Source organism: Prionailurus bengalensis, chromosome B1 (assembly GCF_016509475.1).
Source record: "Prionailurus bengalensis isolate Pbe53 chromosome B1, Fcat_Pben_1.1_paternal_pri, whole genome shotgun sequence".
In the NCBI taxonomy this organism is placed as follows: domain Eukaryota; kingdom Metazoa; phylum Chordata; class Mammalia; order Carnivora; family Felidae; genus Prionailurus; species Prionailurus bengalensis.
The window spans coordinates 158,997,566-159,006,501 of NC_057344.1; the positions used below are offsets into that span (position 1 = coordinate 158,997,566).

Here is an 8,936-nt window from a genome sequence, read left to right on the forward strand (position 1 = left end):
ATCTGATTTACTTCATTTAATTAGTCTAAAGCCACCCCACTTACTCTAAAATAATCATTTGGTCTTTTGAATCCCATAAGTATTCTGTTTTGTGGAGATGTAATTCAAGCATAAGTAATCATGTATAATTTCATGTGTTGCTACTGAAAAATTTGGAAAATACATTCATATTTATTTTTCCATTTCAACTGTACTTCAGTAAAAATGAAATAGAATAAAATAAAATAAAATAAACAATACATCCATATTTCCATCAACATCTTAAGACCTTTATTCATATCCCCTCTTGGAAAATATCTACCAAACTGAAAATCCTGTCTCTCTTTGTCTCCGTCTTTTATCTCTTTGCTTCTTCTGTTCTTTCTAAAGACCTGGTTGTACCCTGACATTTCCTAATTCATTTTTGCTGACCTTCTACCTTTCAGTTTATCCTTTCCATCCCCACTGTTACAGGTCTTTCCTTGATGATCAGTCTCCATATATGTCACTTTGAAGATTTCCTGCTATGACTTTCAGAAATAATGGCTCAAAAGTCCTTTATCTGCTGACATGGCCCCCTTTTCTTCCTTTGTTATCATCACTATGACGCAGCTCAGACCCTAAATTCCAGTGTTAGGAAATGCCCTAGCTAACTTATATGTATGCATGTAGCATTTATCCTGAGCAATAATTTATTTAGAATCTACCCTTTGCCAGGTAATGACATGCCTGGATAAAATCACATGCTTCTATATTACCAAACCAAAAATGCTTTAAATAATAAAAACCAAGAGATAAGAAAGTCACCCCAGAATCGGGCTAATATTAGAAGTTCTATGATCTAAATTCAGCAACTGGTGTCAAAACCAAAAACAAAAAATGTATAGTCAATATCATCTTAGAAAGAGATACAAATTCTCTAATAAGTCTACACAGGGAGTTTTTTTCTGTTATGGTCTCTTCAGTTGAACACCAGAATGCCTTAGACCTGAGAGTCAAACAGTATGAAAAATAAGTATCTTTATTACTCAAGATAGTGAGGTTCTCAGATGATGAGAAGCACATGGGAATTGAGACTGACTGAGGGAAGAGCAGATCCATGCCTGCCCTCTTAGATTTATTTGGGCAGAAGCTCATTAGATAGAATGGCATCCAGGGTACTACGGATACTATATATACCCTATATGGGATTTAGGGTTTAAACCATTATAGCTTTTTCTGTTTATTTATTTTTATTTATTCATTTATTTGTTTATACCAGGAGCCAAATTAAATGTGCCTATGCTTTTTTTTAAGCTTTTATTTTAATTCCAGTCAGTTAACAGACAGTGTTCTATTAGTTTCAGCTGTATGATACGGAAGCAACACTTCCATACATCACCCAGTGCTCCTCATGATAAGTACACTCCTTAATCCCCATTACCTCTCTAACCCATCCATTCACCCCCGTCCCCTCTGGTAACCATCAGTTTGTTCTTTATAATTAATAATCTACAGGGGTGCGCCTGGGTGGCTCAGTCAGTTAAGCGTCAGACTCTTGGTTTTAGCTCAGGTCATGATCTCACAGTTGAGCCGTGAGTCAGGCTCCTTGCTGACCATAGAGCTTGCTTGGTATTCTCTCTCTCTCTCTCTCTCTCTCTCTCTCTGTCTCTCTCTGTCTCTCTCATTCTCTCTGCCACCCCCCCACACTCATGCTCTCTCTCTCTCAAAGTAAATAAACTTAAAAAAAAAGTCAGTTTCTTGATTTTTCTCTCTCATTTTCCCTTTGTGTGTATTGTTTCTTAAATTCCACATATGAGTGAAATCATATGTTATATGTCTTTCTCTGACTTATTTCACCTAGAATTATACTTTCTAACTTCATCTTTGTCATTGGGAATGGCCATATTTCATTCTTTTTTATGTCTGAATAATATTCCATATATATGTATGTATATATATATACACACATATATATAATGGTATATATATATATATATATATATATATAATGGAATTAGAGAAAAGTATTATATCCACCTCTGAAATCCTAGAAGACCCTTCCCAGCTGCCTCCTCAAGACAGAACAGAAGACACTCACAGAGCCGCCAGAGAAAGCTCAAACCTGCTCACTGCTTCCTCAGGCATGGCTACTTTGCTCCCTGGTACTCACCCCAAAGGAGTATGTGAAGAAGGGCCCCTCATAGACATGCCTGGTGAGGCCAGCCAGCCCTGAAGACACTTCTGGTTCTGGGAACATTATCCTGACCAGCCCTCTGAAGCCTGGAGGGGCCACATCCCCAAGTCCTCAGAAGGAAGAAGCTGATGGACAAAGGGCCACCTCTTGGAGGAGCCGGCCCATAGGGCTAGAATTTGATTTATCTGACAATCTCATCAGCAAAAGTTTGCCCCCACAAGGAAACTGAGGAAAAGACGTGGCCTTAAGCCTCCTTCTAGGATACCAGAGGCAAGGCAGGAAAATGCACCTGAGGAGGTGGGTGTGGGGCCCATTCCCCTTCTCCAGGGGTCTTACAACCTGGACTGAAACAAGCTGGATGACCTGAACTTTAAGTCATTTGAAAGTGGAGGAGAGGCCCAGCCCCCAGAATAGGCCAGCAGGGCCTGTGGCCAGGTATCTGCATGCTGGTCTGGAGGCCACAGGGCACTTCCCTCCAAGCCATAAGGTGCCTTCAGCCTGGGTAGATGACACACCTGGGATGCACACCGCCTCAGGGACCCTGGGCACAGTGGGTAAGGAAGAAGCTGCCAACTGTGCCAGTACATCAGTGTCCCCTACTCCTAAGCGTGAACTGGAGCCTGCCACAGACCTGGTCGAGGAGCACTTCAGAAACCCAGCTGAGGCTCAGGAGCCAAGGTGGATTATCTGGAGCAGTTTGGGAGTTCCTCATTTAAGAAGTCAGACCCGAGAAAAGAGTCCTTGTAACTCAAGTTTGACCCACTCCTGAAGGATAGTCCTCACACCGGTGCCTGTGGCTCCAGGGACCAGAAGTGCACAGAACATGGCCGTGCCTTCCTGGGTAAGCCCTCCTGAGGGGAAGCTAAGGGTACTTGACTTCCAAGGAGCCCTAGGTACTCCCGTGCTGGACACCCCTTGATATGTCATTGGATCTAGGGGTCCACTGCTGCCCGTGGGGTCCATCATGGACTTGCTACAGTATAGCTAGAAGGATGTGGGTAGAGCAGTGGAAATCATGCGAGAGGAGAACATGTTGCTAAGGAGCCAATGTGAGGCATTCCATGCAAAGAATCCGAAGATAGGGAAGATAATGGGCAGGTTTGAAGGAATTGTGTACCAGGCAATGGAGGAGGCTCAGAAACAGAGGGAACTTGCAAAAGCTGAGATCCAGATGATTCTGAAGGAAAAAGACCAACTCACTGCGGACCTGAGCTCCATGGAAAAGTCTTCCTCTGACCTCTTCAAGAGGTTTGAGAAATAGAAGGAGATGATCAAGGGGTATCCCATGAATGGAGAATCACTGAAGAAGTGTCTCAAAGATTACATAGCAGAATTGAAAACGAAGGCCAGAGGTACCAGGCTCTGAAGTCCCACGCAGAGGAGAAACTCCAGCTCGCAAAGGACAAGATCACTCAGGCGTGCAGTAAGGCCCAAGTCAAGGCCTTGGCCTTCCAGGTAAGCCTGAGAAAGGAACAGATGCACATCCACTCACTGCAGAAGACATTGAGCAAAAGACTAAGAAAAAGGAGGAACTACTTGAATCTGTGATGACTTCATCTCCAAGATGGGAAAGGTCTGATGTGGAAGCCCCTTCCCCAGCCCCCAAGTGCCTGTGTCTGTGTCTGTCTGATTGTGTGTCTGTGGAAGGTTTCATGTTATTTCTTTTCTCTTAACCTCACCTCAGTTCTAAAATTGATTGCATTAACAAGAAGACTAAATAAAGTTTCCCTTCAGTTTGCGTGTCTATATATCTACTATCATATAGTAGATAGATATCACTTCTTTTTCTTTATCTATTCATCTATTGATGGACAAAGGCTGTTTCCATAATTTGGCTATTGTAATAATGTTGCTATAACCATAACATAGGGGTGCAGGTATCTCTTTGAATTAGTGTTCTTGTATTATTTGGGTAAATACCAAGTAGTGTGATTGTGCGATTACTAGGTCATAAGGTAGTTCTTTTTTAACTTTTTTATCTATCTATCTATCTATCTATCGTACCATACCATATACCATATATATATATATATATATATATATATATATATAAAACTTTTCAACACGCAAACTGAAGGAAACTTTATTAGTCTTCTTGTTAATGCAATCAGGTTTAGAACTGAGGTGAGATTAAGAGAAAAGAAAGAACATGAAACCTTCCACAGACACACAGTCAGACAGACAGACACAGACATAGTCACTTGGGGGCTGGGGAGGAACCTCCATACTGTTTACCACTGTGGCTGCACAAGTTTGCATTCTCATCAACCATGCACGAGGATTCCTTTTTGTCCACATCCTTGCCAATACCTATTGTTTCTTCTGTATTTTATTTTAGTATTCAGACAGGTTTGAAGTGATATCTCATTATAGTTTTGATTTTAATTTCCCCAATCATGAGTGATGATGAACATCTTTTCATGTGTCTGTTGGTCATCTATATGTTTTCTGTGGAGAAATGTCTGTTCATGTTTTCTGCCCATTTTTTAATCTAATTTTTTGGTTTGGCTGCTGAGTTTTCTAAGTTCTTTATAGATTTTGGATACTGACCCTTTACTGGACATGTAATTTGCAAATATCTTCTCCCATTCAGTAGATTGACTTTTAGCTTCATTTATTGTTTCCTTCTTTGGGCAGAAACTTTTTATTTTGATGTAGTCCCCATAGTTTATTTTTGCCTTTATTTCCCTTACCTCAGGAGATATATCTAGAAAGACGTTGTCATGGTTGTTAAAAAAGTTACTGCCTGCATTCTCTTCTAAGATTTTTATGGTTTCAGATCTCACATGTAGGTCTTTAATCCATTTTGAATTTATATTTGTGATGGTGTAAGAAAATGGTCCAGTTTCATTCTTTTGCATGCTGCTGTCCAGTTTTCCCAACTCCATTTGTTTAAGAGACTGTCTTTTTCCTATTGTATTTTCTTGCCTCTTTTGTCAGAGAGTAATTGGCCATATAATTGCAGATTTATTTCTGGATTTTGTATTCTGTTCCATTGATCTCTGTGTTTATTTTTGTGCCAGTACCATATTATTTTGATTACTACAGCTTTAAATATAACTTGAAGTCAATATTTTTACGCCTCCAGCTTTGCTTTTTTTTTTCAAGTTTGCTTTGGTTTTTGTCATTCTGTACAACTTTTAGGATTGTTTTAGTTCTGTGAAAAAAATGCTGGTTGTATTTTCATAGTGGTTGTATTAAATGTGTAGAATGCTTTGGGCAGTATAGACATTTTAATAATATTTGTTCTCAGTCTATGAACATGAAATATCTTTCCATTTCTTTGTGTCATCTTTAATTTCCCTCATCAGTGTTTTTTATAGTTTTCAGTACAGGTCTTTCTTCTCTTTGGTTAAGTTTATTCCTAGGTATCTTATTTTTCTGGGTGTAGTTGTAAATGGGATTGTTTTTTTTTAACTTCTCTTTCTGCCGTTTCATTATTGGTGTATAGAAATGCAACAGATTTCTGTACATTGATTTTGTATCCTGTGACTTTACTGAATTTGTTTATCAGTTCTAGAAGTTTGTGGGTAGTGTCTTTCAGGTTTTCTTTTTTATTTAAGTTTTTTTTATCTACTTATTAGAGAGAGAGAGTGAGAGAGAGCAGGGGAGGGGCAAAGAGAGAGAACCCCAAGCTGGCTTCTCACTGTCATCGCAGAGCCTGACGTGGGGCTCGAATTCACAAACCATGAGATCAAGACCTGAGCTGAAATCAAGAGTCAGATGTTTAACCGACTGAGCCACCCAGGCTCCCCTCTTTTTTTTTTTTTTTTCCATACTATCATGTTATCAGCAAATGGTGAAAGTTTTACTTCTTCCTCAATGATTTGGATGCCTTTTATTTCTTTCTATTGTTAGATTAATATGGCTAGGACTTCTAGTACTATTCCAGTTGACTAAAGTGGTGAGAGTGGATATCCTTGTCTTGTTCCTGACCTTAGGGGAAAAGCTCTGAGTTTTTTCCCATTAATGATGATGTTAGCTATGGATTTTTCTTAGATGGTCTTTATTATGTTGAGGTATGTTCCCTCTAAACCTACTTTGTTGAGGTTTTCTATCGCGAATGGATATTGTACTTTGTCAAATGCTTTTTCTGTGTCTTTTGAAAATGATCATATGGTTTTTATCCTTTCTCTTATTGATATGATGTATTACATTGATTGATTTGTTAATATTAAACCACTCTCGTAGCCCAGAAATAAATCCCACTTGATCGTGCTAAGTGATTTTTTTTAAAGTATTGTTGAATTCTATTTGCTACTATTTTATTTACAATTTTTGCATCTATCTTCATCAGGGATATTGTCCTGTAGTTTTCTTTTTCAGTGGTGTCTTTATTTGGTTTTGGTATAAATGTGCCTATGTTAAACACAATTGCATATCTACAGGCACTTATGAAACTCAAATATAAAACAGGCACTAGCCTTTGGTCACCATTATCAGTCAGAAAAGCCAATGTTCTGATTCCAGGCCCATACTTTGCTAGATACCCAAATTTAGTTTCTAGATATCTATTTTTATTACTTCCCAAGATGTTTTTAAAGCTAGCTTATAAACTCTGAAGTCTTCTACAATTATAAAACTATTATCATGGTCTTCTCTAATGGATGTGATATTATCAGAAGTAGATTGTTTTTTGGTCTTACGTTGTGTCTTATTTTCTGCAGGGGTGTGAAGAATGTTTATGAAGGGCACAGAACTCATTCATGGAGAAGGAAGAGAATTTTTTAAAAGCCTGTTGGCCAGATTAAGAGTAAACCTATTGTGTATAAAAATTGTGATTGAATATGTGCTAGTAGAGTTATCAGGAGAGTTTAATCAGCCAGTTTAAACCACTTCTTAATCCCTGCCAGCATCTTACCCTTTACACCACTGTTTAATAGGAAAGCATAGGCATGTCAATAAAGGACATCACCACAATCAATGATTCCATGAAATGCTGGCTGTCACACCAGCTGCCTAATCCACTATTACTCCACTGCCAATTCCACCTTCAAAGAAAAATGATAACACAGATATTTGATTGAATTTAGACGTCAGTCCTTCCTAGCATGTCAGTTATAAATTGCAGAAGCTAAATTGTATGACTTTTCCAAAATAAAATCAGTTTTCAATGAAACTGTCCACCTTCATATCGATTCAGTTGGAATAAAACACAATCTTTTCACTACAAGTAATATTTCATCTTGGAAAATGATGCCATAAGAAATAATGTAAAAGTACTAATTAAACTCAAGTGGCATCTATACTATGCAGTAAGCATGGAAATGTACTTTTGCAAATGTTTTGTGTTTTTTGAGCCTCTTTTATGATTCTTATATTCTTCCAACCTTTTTCTCTTCAATGTACACTCAGGTAATGATCTTTCATTCATGTGGAGTTGTAAATAATTGAAAAGGTATATTGTTCCTACTGAATTCTTTTTATCTCAAAGTGTTAAGCTAAATAAATGAATGCCTAAAGGTAGACTATCAAGGGACAAACAACGGAATTGTTATCTACTTTGCTGAGCAAAAGACCAATTTTTTGTTGACAGACTGATGCTTGCCAATGCTAATTTACTAAAGAAATTGTCACAGCAGACATATACAGCAAGCCAGTAACATTTGGTGATTGCATAAAAATTTGCTGATATTGGATATTTTGAAGTAAAAATAATTGAATAAATAACATAATGGACAACCTATATCACATCACTCAAAATAGCTCTTTAATGTGTTGATTAAGTGAAGAATATGGGTTTTCAGAAAATCCCTGGAAAGTCATTTATTATACTTGGCTAATTTTAGTGACACAAATTTTTAGTGCCCCTAACCAGCCTCATTTTGCAAATTTTCTTCTCAGTGTCTCTATTCTGACTGCCAACGTGGGTGCTAATTAGCATCAATTTTGCTGGTAATATTTTTCTCCTCTTGGGGACGGAGTACAGCTGTTCACTAGGAACATAAATGAGAGGACCCCCTGATTTCTGTGGACCAGTGGACTGTGATAATTGATTTTAGTCATAGCTAATCCAAGCTAGTTTAGAACTCCATAACTGACTGTATATCCTATTAGCGATCCCATTAGCCATTAAGCTTGCCTAAGGTGACAAGGAAAACAACTCAACAGCACCAAGCTCAGCCACTGTGGAAAATAAACTCACCTACTGTGGAGTGACAGGACTCACTTGGGAACCGGGCTTCTGTAACTGAACACATTTCCAAGAAGCTCTCTTCAAGCACTTAATGAAATGGAGTTTTCTTTACGACTTTCATTTAAAAATACATTATGAAAGCCACTTGGCTCTTCTTTGCTACTGCCAAGTTTTGAATACCTGATTGCCAGACCCATAGCACAGCTATAACTAATTTCATATATTATGAAGATGTGTTTTCATTTCAGTTTATGGCAGTGAGTATCCAGGTTTGAAACTTGTTCATCACAGAAGACAAGCAATATTATCACCTCAGGATACTGCAAACAGAAGCGTTTAATGAAACATCGGTGTCTAAGATGAATAAAAGTTTGTTTTTAATGTAAAAATGGAACTTGGATTTCTATGGGGGAAATGGATAATTTTGAGTATGAAAATTTCCATCTGCCTTTAAAAAAAAATCTCTTCTTGAATGCATTACCATCAAATCAAATAAATCATGAGTACTGAAGACCTCCCAAACATTTCCCCATAAATATTCCACATATCCACCATTTAGTCTGGAACATTGGGAATCTCTTATCCATTCTTTGTTTTCTTCCCTATATCTTCTTTATCATTGAACACTGACATTTCTCCTGTCAA

At 38.0% G+C, this 8,936-nt stretch overlaps 1 pseudogene; it reads left to right on the forward strand.

Annotated features, from left to right (window-relative positions):
• Window positions 1-1,969: 1,969 nt before the first annotated feature.
• LOC122469363 lies at window positions 1,970-3,734 on the forward strand (annotated as a pseudogene).
• The last annotated feature ends 5,202 nt before the right edge of the window (window positions 3,735-8,936 follow it).